This window comes from Aplidium turbinatum, chromosome 14 (assembly GCF_918807975.1).
Source record: "Aplidium turbinatum chromosome 14, kaAplTurb1.1, whole genome shotgun sequence".
NCBI lineage: Eukaryota > Metazoa > Chordata > Ascidiacea > Aplousobranchia > Polyclinidae > Aplidium > Aplidium turbinatum.
Window position 1 is genome coordinate 6,384,643 of NC_137485.1, and position 15,833 is coordinate 6,400,475.

A 15,833-nucleotide genomic window follows, 5' to 3' on the forward strand; every position below is an offset into this window, starting at 1 on the left:
ATGTGTCAAAAAATGGATTAAGTCAGCTGAACTTAACGATAACCTTCTGTAATGCATTTCAGGTTTCACTATTGATCAGTTAGCATTTTCTACTTGTATCTTGTATGATTATATAACGTATTGTATACACTTCTGCTGTCTGATATTCCGTGTGTATTCATGTATCCATCATGGAGCTGAGGAAGAGTAAAATAAACAATGGTGGTTTGCTTGGTAATTTGCAGCCTTTAAAACATTTTAAGGAAGGACAATTTAGACCAACTACTGGAGATGTTCTTCAGAAATACATATATCATCTTCAATTAAATCCCCATAACCACCAGAGTGGGAAGCTCGCAGCTTGGAATACAGCAGTATGTCCAGCAAAAGTATGGCAGCCTGCTTGCATTCCACTGATGACAAAACAAAATATCCAAAACAAAATTATTCGTTTGGTTGATGTATACAAGAAATACAAACATGACAAAAAGGAATCTGCTGCCTTAATTAAATTTCGAGAAACACTGACATCACGATTTATGATATCTGCTAAGAATGCCGAAAATCTTATTAACAAAAACAAAACATTGCTACCAGAAGATAGGGCAGAAGATATACAGTTTCTTAAATTACTTGAAACAAACCAACCAGCATCTCTTGGACCCCTTGATAGAAAGAGGTTGAAACGCTTCACAAATTATGCATTGAAGAATCGAATAAAGGTAATAAAGTATGATGTAAGTTTATTCCCAGTATGCTTAACAACCCAATGATTTTTAAAGTAACATACCTATTAATGTTTGATACGGTTGCATAAACAAGACGTTTTTTACAGATAAATGCAGATTCTCAGTGCAGATTCGACTTAATTTATTGGGAAAATGATGAGAGGAAATTAAGTCCTGAGGTAGATGGCTGTAAGGGAAGGAATAACCTTACTGCAGCTCAATGTGGAAGGCTTTTCAAGAGCCAAGTCTACAGTTTTAGAACACCTGATTGAACCCTTGCAACCGACTGCCATCCTGCTCCAAGAAACTCACTGTGTGGACGTTTCGCGCCTGAAGATAACGGGCTTCCAACTTGCCTCCTACACTCTTAGTAAAATCCATGGAGTTGCGACGTTTGTGCACAGTGCTGCAAATTGGTCACATGTGTCCTCTTCTGATGATAGTGACTCAGACATAGAGTGGGTCGCTACTACTATCGAGAGCGTATGCGTTGTTAACGTCTACAAGTCACCACAGACAAGATTTCTGAACGATTCGATCCCGAACTTCAGTTCCCCATGCATGTACGCTGGCGACTTCAACTGCCACAGCATTCAATGGGGTTATAACATCACTAACTCTGATGGGACAGTTTTGGAAGATTGGGCATCCCTCGTAGAGGCTCAGCTTCTGCACGACCCAAAATAACCTGATAGTTTCCGCTCTGCCAGATGGGGTACCACATCTAACCCCGATTTGGCCTTTGTGAAGCTTGGCGGAATCCTCCCGCATCGTGCTGTACTGGAGAAATTCCCTCGGTCCCAACACCGACCCTCACTGATTGTCCCTTCTAACCCAATTCGACCAGTACCAACCAAATACATCCCAAGATGGAACTTCCGGAAAGCGGACTGGGAAAAGTACACCGACCTTGTAGAGCAGCAATGTAACCAGATTCCTGAAGCAAACACCGTAGGAGTGGACGCAGCATACAAAAAATTCTGTCAACACCTTATTAAGGCAGCCAAGCTATCCATCCCAAGGAGCTGCAGGAGAAATTTTATCCCAACCTGGGATAACGAATGTCAGCAAAAATATGATATTTTTATGTCATCCGAACCTGGCTTGACAGCTGCGGCAGCCGCTACTGACTTAACAGACTGCATCAACAGGAAAAAAAGAGATAGATGGGAGGAATCCGTCGCTGGAATAGACTTCACCCACTCAAGTCGGAAAGCCTGGTCAACGCTCAACCGCCTCACAGGCAGGACCACGAAACCAAAGCCATGCCCTATAACGGCCAACTCCATAGCGAAACAACTTCTCGCAAATGGCCAATATCAAGGAGCTGATAAAGCGCATGCCAGAGCAGTGAAAAATGAAATCAACCAACTATGGAAGGTACCCAGTTCAAGCTGTTTCCTATCTACCTCTTTTAACATCTCTGAGTTAGACGCAGCCATCAAACACCTAAAAACTGGCAAATCACAAGGCCCAGACAAAATCCCACCAGAGCTACTTAAACATATTGGACCACTCGCACGAGAGTGGCTGCAAGAGTTCATGTCATTCTGCCTAAAGAAGTTGCTCCTCCCAAAGATCTGGAGGAAAGCTAACATCATAGCCATTAGAAAGCCCAACAAGCCAGCTGATAACCCTAAAAGTTACAGGCCCATTTCCCTGCTCTGTGTGCCATACAAGTTACTTGAGCGTCTCTTACTGAGCAGACTCGAACCAATCGTTGACCCAAAACTGCCAGAAGAACAAGCTGGATTCCGACGCGGCCGATGCACAAGCACAACTGACCAGGTTGTCAAACTTACTGATGACATCGAAAGTGGTTTTGAAGCCCGTGAGAAGGTGGGTGTTGTCCTAGTGGATCTTACAGCAGCCTATGACACTGTGTGGCACCGTGGTCTTACTATGAAACTATTACAACTCATTCCTGACCGACACATGGTTAAGTTTCTGGTAGAGACCATCTCGAACCATACCTTCATACTGCATACCAACGAGGGAAAACCCAGCAGACCACGCCGCCTGAAAAATGGCGTCCCCCAAGGGTCAACACTATCGCCACTCCTATTTAATATCTATATAAGTGACCTCCCATGCACTACATCGCAACAGTATGGCTATGCGGATGATCTAGCACTTCTTAATCTATATGCTCACAGGAACTGGCATGAGGTGGAAAGAAAACTTGAAACTGATCTGAAACTGGTGGCTGACTATCTGGACAAGTGAAGGCTCAAACTGAATGCGTCGAAAACAACAATCTCTGCTTTCCATCTAAATAATCGGGAATCTCAGCGTCAACTGTCTGTCTCGCTAACAGGAAATCCTTTACCATACCCTGCAAACCCAACTTACCTTGGAGTAAAACTTGACCGGCAGTTGACCTACAGACCCCACATCGAGTCACTCCGTGCCAAGGTTACCTCGCGAAATAACCTGTTGAGAAGCCTAGCAGGAACAGGATGGGGAGCCCGAGCATCAACCTTGCATACAAGTGCACTAGCCTTGGTCTACAGCTCAGCCGAATATGCCTCAGCTGTGTGGAACCGCAGCAGACACACAAAAAAGATGGATGTATGCATTAACGACACCTTGCGCATCATCACTGGCTGTCTCCGCCCCACACCTACTGCTTATCTGCCAACTTTGGCTGGCATTGCTCCTGCTCATGTCCGTAGGGAAGAAGCCTCTCACAAACTGGCTCTACATGCGAGACTCGATCCTCAACACCTTCTCCACAGTCACTCCCAAACAAATGGACCAGTCAGACCTCAACGCCTATCATCAAGGCGCCCATTCCATCGATATGCTACACAACTTGTGGATAAGAACTTCAGCTGCATGGAAACATGGGCCCAAGAATGGAACGAGCTGCCACATATCCCTCCCCAGTTTTCAGTTATGCCAGCACTTTCCATCCCTCCTGGAGCAGACCTCTCAAGAAAGGCATGGGTCACATTGAACAGGATCAGATGTGACGTTGGCTGTACTGGAGCTAATCTGTTTAGGTGGGGGTTGCATAATTCGCCGATATGTGTCTGCGGAGCGGTAGAACAAACAATGCAACACATGCTCCACGAATGTTCCATCTTACGACCCCCAAGTGGAATCACTGGTATTCGACAACTGGACCCAACTACCGTATCTTGGCTGCACGAGGAGGCATTGCCAATCTAAGCTACTACAAGTCAAACGAGAGAAGAGAGAGATCAACTAAACGAATAATTTTGTTTTGGATATTTTGTTTTGTCATCAGTGGAATGCAAGCAGGCTGCCATACTTTTGCTGGACATACTGCTGGATCTCAAGCTGCGAGCTTCCCACTCTGGTGGTTACGAGGATTTAATTGAAGATGATATATGTATTTCTGAAGAACATCTCCAGTAGTTGGTCTAAATTGTCCTTCCTTAAAATGTTTTAAAGGCTGCAAATTACCAAGTAAACCACCATTGTTTATTTTACTCTTCCTCAGCTCCATGATGGATACATGAATACACACGGAATATTAGACAGTAGAAGTGTATACAATACGCTATATTAATCATACAAGATACAAGTAGAAAATGCTAACTGATCAATAGTGAAACCTGAAATGCATTACAGAAGGTTATCGTTAAGTTCAGCTGACTTAATCCATTTTTTGCCACATGATTTAGATACATAGACTACATTATGCTGGGTGAGAGATGCTATTGAAATTGTGGCGGACTGTGACCATCTTGCACTTGATCAGAGCTCTTTCCGAGCAATGAAGCGTGTATTCTAACATCAAGTGCAATGGGTACAGAGATATTAGCTACATTGAGATGATCGGTTCCACGTTATATTGTATATGACTCCAGGCATTTAACGTTTGTGGTGCCTAAGGAATACATCTCATTGTAGGAATGAAGCGACTGCGACAAAATCATTCATGCATGACTGTTCGTATCAATTTTTTAATAACTTTTTTTCTGTTGCTCTGAGACACTTTTTAATATATTTTTTGAACTCCCTACCCCCAAAAACCCCTTGACAGCAACTTTCACCATTTTTCTAGTATCATTTGGCAATAAATTAACAAAAATCAGTCATGCGTGACTGCATAATCTGGGTACTTAAACGGTCATAACTCTGGTACCGATTGTCCAATTTTAATAATTTTTTTTTTAAATTCTTCAGCAGAAGAAATGCTTTCAGATAATCTAGATATCAGGATACCAGGTTAAAAGTAAAGGGGTTTTAAAGGAGATTTTTGTAATTTTTATGAAAAGTTGTTGCTAAGCAACAGCAAATAACTTCCCAGACGTTAATCGAAAAAAAATTTTATGCATATTTTTGAAATCAGCATTGAAAACCCATGCAGAAAAGTCACAATATAGATGAAAACAAAAAAAAAGTCCGGGGATTGGGGAGGTCTACTGCGAATAGTTTAATAATGGTTAAGAGCAGTGGTGGATTTCCAGGAGATTAGCTTCCGGAACGTTAGTTTTTTACTTTCCAAATGCGCTAGGTGCCGTAGAAGAGATTCAGAAGTATGCCCTTATGAGACTTTGAAACAACACACTTGATGTACCGGTAGCCTACGTAAAACGTTGCTAAAGTAAGTAGCCTAGGCTATCATGGTCCATAGATGATAAGCGTTGTTCAACGCAAATATTCGTATTTTAGTGAAACAATAACACAAAAGAATAGGGAGACTGGGGTTTATTGGAACATGGGGTTTGTTAGAACATTGCTTTTTTTTGCACCCCGAAAATATTTTACAAGAATTTTTTTTAATTTTAAGACTGGAAACTCTGAAATGCTGTTGCAGTGACTTTCTCAGACCCAGATTGGCCTTTTTAAGGCCAAATTTCTCGAATTTTGGCCTTTTTTAAAGTCTGTTGGCCTTAGAAATTATACGTTTGGCCTTTTTCTAGATTTGGCCTTAAATTTGGCCTTTTTTTAAATTTACTCCTCAAAATGCATAATGATCAATATTTCTCATATATCGTAACCTTATCAGATGAAACCATATTCACCATTGTTCAATACATGTTCTATGCTTGTTTAATAATCGTAATGTGTAATGTCCGTCCGCTAAGGCAGCTAGTGGTGCCAGATGTCACCACTGTAGCGGATTAAAACTCATCCGCTACAGTCCTTTTATACTTGCTAACTTTTGGGCTATTTTCAGAATTATTTTTGCTACAATTCATTAAAATCCGGTACAAGTCATAAAATATCGATAAATATGAATATTATAGATATTATTTTGGAATTACAATGTCAACGTTCAAAAGTAGGTAGCCTATACAGAAAGTTCACGTTTCGATCGATCGGTAGTATAACACAACCGCCGGCTTGCCAGCCAAGTAGTAGCCTACTATGTGCAAGGTGAATATATTGCCAAAGGTAAGCAACATTTCTACACATGAAAAAACCAAGAAACACCTAAATAAAATACCAAACTCCTCTTAAAGTTCTCTCCCTAAATTTGTCAATGATTCAGAAAAAATAGCAGAGATTGATCTTGGGTTTAACCATAAAGGTTTAACCATAGCGTGCCATGCATCTATTTGCTCAATTGATCGCATTGGTGATGTGAAGAAGTATCATGGTAATATTTTTACTAGTTAGCATAGGCCACTGCTGTAAAAACAAAGCCTAGAAACAGAACACAAATTCGGCTATTGGAAGTTGTCATAAGAATTCGTTCTCACCTGTTGGACCAAAAAATGTGTTGCAAAGACTTCAAGTGCACCTCAAATATGATTGTTCAATGTTCAATTTTAATGGATTATGTTAAATGCCGTGTGGTTGCTTGGTTGTATATGTCTGTGGTTAATGAAAGTGACCTCTTTACAAAAATTGTAAATATGATTGAATTGCACAACAGTGAGAATTTGTATAGTTCATCAGAAAATGAATAAACCAACTATTTAGAAGAAATTCTTCAATAATTCAATAAAATATAAGTAAATTTGTTAAATATATGTAATTGTGTATTTTTCATTATTTTTATTATAAACAGGTAAATATCCATTTGGCCTTTTTTTATCTGATTTTTTCCTTGTTTAGGCCTTTTTTTTGTATTATTTTGCATTAACCCTATTTCCTGTGACGTATTTTGGCCAGTTGACTTGCGGAGGGGGGGGGTCGGTGCGACACTATCACTTTCAGCTCGTGTAACTCAAAAACTACGCAAAATAGATCAATCAAATTTTCACATGATGCAGATAATTTATCTGACAACATAGCATCGAAAATCTTTTGCAATTTGTTCAACAGCGTAACTTGAAAAATCAAATAATTTGATGGTTGGTCATATTTTTTTTATTTGACTTGAGAAATCGTTTCTTAATTACTTTATAATTGAGTGTGACGGGATAATTCCATTGTGTTGGGATTTTAATCTCTTACGCGTGGACGTCGTCCACGCTTCAATGAAATCGTAATTGGCGTCTGACTTGCGTTTGCTTGTTGTTTTGCCCGAGGCATTGCAAAAATCTTTCGCTTTGTCTCAACATTTGCAGAGAATGAGACAAAATCACGGCAAAAAAAAACTGTTTCAAGTCATTTTTGAGCCATATGTTATAATATAGTCTACACATTTTCAAATGTACTGTCATCGCTTGATATTAAAACTAAATCAAGCAATGAGCTTTAGTAAACATTTTATTTGTAACAATTGTGTTTAGTTCAGTTTTCTTTTCACACTCATACTGTCCAATTTGGTTATACATGATCAAGAAACACTTTGCAGTTTACAGCACATCCCAGGGAGCTATTTATTTGTTTTTAACATTGTTTCAACGTCTAGAGACGTTGAATCGATCTAAAAGTATCTGATTTGCTTTCTAGCTAGCGGTTGATACAGAAAAGTAAGGTAGCCTATTGGTGTCACATGGTGTTTGAACTACAACCTATCCAAAGGTAGTTACTTGCTTCGATAGGAGCTCGTTCCAACTTGGACCTTCATGCACTTCAAAAACAAAAAGCGTCTAGAACTTCTGACTGATAAACTATGTCACGATGCATTACAGAACTGATTTGTTTCCATACCTACCAACAATGATCACTTTGAATGAAATAATTTTGCAACAATCTTGATAAGGTGAAGTGACAATAATCGTTTAGTCAAATCGTATTGGTAGGCTATAGAAAAGGTCGTTTGTACATTGCCAAAGGGAACTCCCGCTCTGCGTGACAAACTCAAAGTCGTGGCATAACGATAGGAAAAATAAATACATTCAGCAAGATATCAAATCTTGCAAAAAAAATCTTTTTTAGGCTGATTGTTATTATCATACAAAAAAATCACTAAAATTTTGACTTTTTTCTTCTGCAAAATTGAAGGTATTTGATATTTTGAAAATGCACGTTTGTGTCTAAGCGATTGAAACGGCTTTTTTATGTTGTCAACTAGATTTGCAAGATAAGGTTTTCCACATGTTTTTCTAATTTGTTGGACATGCATTTTGTGTCAAGCTATTTTTTACGCATTAGAAGATTTCTTTCTCTTCAAATTTTGAAATAACATTTTAGATGCAGTTTGCGGTTGACGGCATTACTGCAAAAGCCATCTTTTGTAATTGATACATAACCAAAAACAAAAGGCGCATAAACTACTGCTGGCTGATAGACCACGTAACAATACATCATAATGATGTTTTTCCGAACCAAAGACTCAGAAAACCAATTTTGTTGTATATTAGTTCAGACGTTGAACCAATGACAAAAAGTGATTTGCTGATTTGAAACAAAGTGATTGCTGTTCCCAATGTGCAAACCTTTTGATAAAAGTAATCAAGTTTTGGCCACAGCTTTCTGGTCCACTGAGGCTACTCTGGTCAATCGACTCACGTTGCAAATAACTTATCGACATTATTGGGTAGGCTCACACTGAAGTTGTTTTGTGTAAAGTCTTGCTTGTGAAAAAGTCGAGGTAAAAACACAAAAATGAAGTAAGTTATATTTACAAAGTATTATATTCTTGAATCAACCACAGTTTTAAAAAAAATAGTTTGAACAGGTTTCATGTAATAGAAACTACAATTGATATCATCGCGAAGGATCAAATAGCTGTGAAAATCACTTCGAGCAATTGTTTGTTATGATTTTCATTTTTCATCATGCAAACCAAGGTGAACCTCAATATCATATTTTTATGCCAAACGATAAAAATCGTTTTCATTTTTTTTTAGTTACTTTTAGGAGACAAGGAAAACAATCCCTATAAAAAATAATTCAATTCAACATATTTCCCTTATTTTGTCAGATATGTATTTCGTGCAACAATTTTTTAGAAAAATTGCTGAGTATGGTATCGCGTTTTAGATGCAGTCAGAGAATGCAACTTCGCGGTTGATGGCGTTATTACAAAAGCCAATCTTTTGTCACGGAAATGTATTCGAAAACAAAAAGGCTCAAAAGCAGCTGACTGATAGGTTACGTTGCGATACCTTACAAAAACAAGGCATTGATTTCAGATTCTTTCAACCAAGCAAACAACTTTGCTCCAAATGACATAAACATCCTAATTGATTGAGAAAATGATATATGCCTACACCTTTTTGAGGTAAGCTTTTATGAAAATAAGCATTTGAAGATCAACATTTGAAAACAAAGTTTGAAATTATTGAGTTGGTCCTAATAGTGTTTCTGCTGAGATATATCAAAACATTTCAATCCTCGTAGAGAAAAAATAATTTTGTAATCTCTCAAGCAACTGCAAAATTACCATTTAGGTAAAGATTCATTGCTGACAATACAGTATGTGCAATGTTTGTCAAAGCACAACAATTTCGCTGCGCGTGTTTTTCCACAAAAGCAGAGCAGTTTAGATAGACGATGTCAAGTTCTTTTCAGTATCCTTCAATCTCTCGTTTTTATAAAAACGTTTTAACAACATCCATAAATATTTATGTGAATATAAGTGTACCGGTACATGCAGAAGTTTATTGGCGGGTCAAAAACTCACTCCTTGTTGCTTTCCGACAAGAAATCAACAAAAAACTTCCCACATCAGTTTGTTTGTTTTGTGAGATAGACTGAGTTTTGTCAAGAAATTTTCGTACGGCTTCTTGTTATAAGTTAGAAACAAAATGTATTGGCCATCGAAAACTATGTAAAATTACATCTTTTTCAGCATGGCTTATCGTATACTTACTCTCTGATATAATTTCAAAGAAACCCAGATGTAATTAAAAGATTAATCAAAGCAACTCAAAACTCGAGTTTGCAAACAAAAGGCGGAATCATTACGGTCGAATGCTTTACCAGTGTTGCCAGATTCTTTTTAAAAAAAGAGCCCAAAAATGCGCCAAAGCAACTTAAAAGTAGCCCAATTTGCCGTCGCGACGTCGACGGTTGAGCAACGAAGGCGCAGGCTTTCTAGGGGGTTTTTGGGCATGCCTCCAAGAGTCATGGACAAAGCAACATCTTTGTCCATCATGCTGATTGTGTAGATACAAAATACATACATTAATACAACATACAATAAGTACAATGTTCAATATTGAATAAGCATTGTTCAATAGAAAAAAACTTAGACGAGCCAATGCTATACAGATTTCATACAAATTCCTATTTTCAAATTCAAGATACAAATGGTTCCATAGTAGATGCTAATGCATAGCATAAGCCCGTCAACTCAGATGAACTACCAAGAACCAACACCCAACAAAATTCTATCATCAACTGCTGAAGCTTCATTTTCATATATAGAGCTGTCATGCTTCCGCATTGATGACCGGGGATCAAACAGCATTTTTCCAATTGTTGCAGCAAAGTTCTGATCCTCACAATCGCTGACAAAAGTTGAAGTCCGATACGATTTCGCAGTTTGGTTTTGATTGCAGAAACTCTCGAAAAGGCTCGCTCAACTACCGTAATGCATTGCTGATTGGTATAGACTACATTGTTAGTGCCAATTGAGCAACTTCTCTAAATTTATACTCCCCTGCAGCATTTCTAAACTCGTAGGCCTACACCTTGGTACAAAAAATACAAGAATCTATCATTGTTTTTTAATCATACAAGGAAGACCAGTTTACATTTAGTAAGTAAACTGGTAAAGGTAAACTAGTAAAGGTAAACTGTAAACTAAAGGTAAACTGGTAACTGGTACATTTAGTAAGTAAACTAAGTAAACTGTGATTGCGGCCTAGACAATCAGACGATGAAGCACATCCTCACCAACTGCCCCCTTAGCCCTTCATGTGATGACAACGACCTCAAAAACATTACAAACAATGCTCTTACATGGCTCCGACACTGGCGTGACAAGCTATGAATGAATTTAGTAAGTTTCTCCACTGATATTCAATTTTTCCCACTTTAATTTATAGCATAGACACCAATAAAAGCTTCAAAAATTATGGTACGGTACTAAACCAAGATCATAACTACCCTATAATTTCCGATATTCGATACAAGTGCAATTTCGCTTTCGCCACTCAGTCCTTCCATTCTCCCGGATGAAAATGAATACAGCATTGCTGTAACAACAGTCAAAGCTGCTAATGGTCAGCAGTAAAATCAATCCTTATGCCGAATCAAAAAAATAACGTCATTTTTTCCATAATAAACCGAAACTTTACCAACATTTTCAAAGGCTGGTCATATTCTACCAATTATTCAGTTCTGCCAACTCAAAATTCACTGTCAAACAACTTAAAATTCTGTCAAATTTAAGCGCCGTCTCGCGCCAAATCAGAGACTGAAAGTAGCCCAAAAAAGCGCAAGTCGCAAACCAACATTTTTTGGCGCCAAGCCCAACTAAAAGTAGCCCAATTGCAGATAAATCGCCCAATCTGACAACACTGTGCTTTACAACAAAGCCAACTCACGAGATATCTGCGTCGCAGTTCCACGCACGACGGCGCTCAGTAATCCTATTAATCCGTATAATTAGAAAACAAAAGGACTAGCTAGTAGCAGGCTAAAATATCCGAGTATGTTATGAAAATCATGTCATATCTCTAAAACTATAGACAATAGCAATGCCATTTAAAGCGGAATAAATACTTGAATAATTTTTAGGAAAAGTCAAAAAATTTCAAAGGTGTGGATTGCGTAGTTCTTTAGTGATATTGCTTTGAAAAGCGCCAAGTCCCACCCGACCCCCCCCCCCCCCCCCACAGGACAAAGGGTTAAGACCTTTTCATAGTCTGGCAACCGTGATTACTATGCTTATTTTATCTTGTTCGAGTTTGGCTTATTTTTGGCCTTTTTTCTACCTATTTGGCCTTAAGTTGGCCTTTTTTCTTGGTGAGTTTGGCCTTTTTTGCAAATTTTAGTCTGGCAACCCTGCTCAGACCAAACCTTCCAGTAGTTCTCACTGGAAAAGAGTTTGTTTGTTTTTGATGTTTAAAAGTAGATTTGGGTACCACCCAAAAAGTTTGCCTACCTTAAGGAAACAGGAAGATAATTAAAAAAATTGTATGTTTGTGTTATCTACAAAGGTAGAGCTGTTGCAAAGTACAAAAAAAGTTTGCTAAATTGTGACCAGATTTGCAAATTTAGCTTATTTATTTCATTTTAGCTTATGGAACATGTTGTACTTTTTTTTATTAATGACTATCTCACAACAAACGATAATCAATTTGGCTTTAAACCTAAGCATAGCACAGATATGTGCATTTTTGTACTTAAGCAAGCTGTGTCTTACTACAGAAAACGTGGAAGTCCTGTTTTTTCTGTATTCTTAGATGCTTCGAAAGCATTTGATAGGGTAAACCACAACCTCCTATTCAAGAAACTAATTCAACGAGGAGTGCCGATGTGCCTTGTTCGTCTAATAGTTTATTGGTATACCCATCAGCGGATGTACATACGCTGGGGTTGTCATTACTCACAGTCTTTTTCTGTCAGCAATGGTGTCAAACAGGGTGGTGTTCTCAGTCCTTACTTATTTACCGTGTATATGGATGATCTATCGACTGTGTTAAGCAAAACCAAGGCAGGCTGTTCTTCTTCGTCGTATGAGCTGTTCTTCTGGACTATATGTTTGGGCATGATGTCATCAGCCACTCGACAGTCTCGTCATCCAGGGCCTTCAGTCCAGGCGCTCCATGTGGTGGTTGATGGATTGGGCAGTCATGGACGACATGATCTACTGTCTGGTCTGTGGCGCCACACTCGCATCCCGGTGAGGAAGCCAGGCCCCATTTGCACATGTCTGAACGAAAGCGACCGACGCCGGTTCGTAGGCGGTTAAGCCGGACCCACGCAAGTCTTGCGAGGGACATTCCCGGAGGGTGGGGATCGACGTCGGGTAGGAAATCACGGAGTCGGGAGGTGTTGTTTTGCCACTCCATGTTCCATGTGTAGTTCGTCCAGTGTGCCGCACTTATTCCAAGATCTTCAACGTTGTTCAGAAGCTGTCGTGCGGCGGGTACAAATGGGCGTCTTGATTTCAGTCGCTGCTGTCCTCCAGGTAGGCGCTGAAATGTACTGTGGAGGAGGTGGTCGGGGTCCAGTGCGCGACGAGCAAAGGAAATCATGGCTCCTTTACGGCGAAGCTCAGCAGGTTGGATGCCTGCAAGGATGGGAAGGCAGTCCGTTGGAGTGGGACGCAGGCATCCAGTCACAGTGCGTAGTGCGTCATTGATGGCGGTGTCAATGTGGTGGGTGTGAGAGCTGCGGCACCACACTGGTGCGCAGTACTCAGCAGTAGAATGGACAAGGGCCAAGGTAGCTGTGCGAAGGGTTTTCGCATCAGCTCCCCAACCGGAACCCGCCAGCCGCCTCAAAAGTGCAACGCGCGCAGATAGTTTTTTGCGCAGTGACTCCAGGTGTCGTCGGTACGTGAGTGACCTGTCCAGGGTTACGCCGAGGTAGGTGGGTTCGGCGCAGTAGGGGAGGTGTTCGTCATCGGTGGTAATGTTGATCTCACGTTTTGCTTCCTTGTTGTTTAGGTGGAAGGCCGCCGACACTGTCTTTGCCTTGCTGAGCTGTAGCTTCCATTTCTGGAGATATGTTGATATAGTTGACATGTCCTGGCTTAGGTTCCTCTCCATTGACTGCCAATCTCCGGCTGGATGCAGGAGAGCCAGATCGTCTGCATAAGCATACTTCCTGGAGATGGCAGTCAAGGCAGGCTGTTACATAGGTAATACACTTGTTAATCATCTCATGTTTGCTGATGATATTTGTTGTATTTCTCCAAGTGTTCATGGTCTGCAGAGTATCTTGAATGTGTGTGAAGATTATGCGCTTTCTAACGATGTCATTTTTAACTGCAAAAAGTCATTTGCTATGTACTTCCAAACCAAACACTTAAAGTTAAATTTGAATCCAATTGTACGGCTCAATGGAAGTGAGATCAAATTCGTAGACAGTGTCAAATATTTGGGTGTTTTTCTTGACACGGCAATGTGTGACGACAAGAATATAAATCGACAAGTGCGATCAATCTACTGTTCTGCCAACAAATTAAAATCAAAATTTTACAAGTGCTCCAGTGATATTAAAAATGTTCTATTCCGTTCTTATTGTACTCCAATGTATGCATGTCATCTGTGGGAAAATTATCATCAACGTGACATTAATCGTCTGCGTGTTGCCTTCAATAATGCGTTTAGAATTATACACAATTTGCCTAAACACTATAGCGTACGTGAACATCAAGTCTTGTGTAACATCATAACATTTGATGCATTACTTCGTAAATATGTTTTTTCTTTTGTTGGAAGATGCGAAGTATCGTCTAACTCTATTGTTGCCTCCCTGATGAGGTCTGATTGCCATCGTATATCAAATTACCGTCTTCATTATAATAATTCTATGTATGCTAATTAGCCTATCTAGTTTTGATGGCTGCCATGTCATCTGATTGTTTTTATCGTTCTCAATACTTTCAGTTCTTCTAACTTGTAACGCTACCGTACCATTGTCTATAAACTTGTAACAGTAGATAGGCCTAGCCTATTTATTGAGATTTTGTGCATTTGCAGTTTGTGTATTATTTTGTTATTTTTTGATGTTATTTCGTTGTTGTTGTTCGTTATTTGTGCATTTGCAGTTTGTGTATTATTTTGTTGTTTTGTTTTGGATATGGACAGCTTTGTCTGATGCAAATAAATTATTATTATTATTATGGGGTTTGTTAGAACACCTCTCATGGGGTTAGTTAGAACACGTTCCAAATAATCTCAATTAAGTAAAATTCTTGTTTAACTTGTCTTTTTTAATGACCAATGGTTTTAACAATACGATATATATTTAACAAAGATTATTTATTACAATACTTTTTAGCTGTTAACAATAATTAAAGAAAAATTCTTCCTAAAATTGATAATCAGTATGTGTACTTATAAGCGAAAAACACAACGTGCTACAACACCAAAAGATGTTATGGAAAGGGCGATGATGGAAGTATTGATCCAAAAAAGACCATGTCGAACTGTTGCAAAACAGTATGATATTCCTCATGTGATGTTAAGGAGGTACGGTATTGCTTAAAGCAGGGGTGGGGAACCTTTTTAGCATTGCGGGCCACATAAAATGAGAAATAACACAGGTGGGCCACTAAAAATTTCGAAATTTTGTTCAATCTTTCTGGAACATTCTGTCTTCATCACCAATCTTTCTTTTCTTTCCAGAAGCCATTATACAACGTTAAATTTTGCTAATTTGAGAAGGAGGCCACTAACTTTGCAAAACACTTTTCACGAATGGCATAACTGGCCGATTAACAATAACTGGTCACATTGGGACGGCCACATTGTGACGTACACATTGTTGTTACAAATGGCCTTTTATGATGGATTACTAGTCACAGAAGGCCATTTGCAATATACCGAGAATGCAGAGCCTACTCTTTTTTGAGCTGTTGTTTTAATATATTTTGGGTAAAGAAATTTTGACGCGGGCCACATGGAACAGTCACGCGGGCCGCATTCGGCCCGCGGGCCGCAGGTTCCCCACCCCTGGCTTAAAGCATCGACAAAACTTACCATCTGCAAACAGTAATCCGGATGAAGTAAATTCATCCCATTATGGATATTTCAATAACAGAAATGTTTTTACTTCTGATCAAGAAGCTGAGTTGATGAATTATCTTTTAAAGGCATCAGCTTTATAATATGGGTTGTCAACTAAAGAGGTTAAAAAGCTGGCATATGATTATGCCAAGGAGCTTGGCCGGAAGTTTCCAGGCTC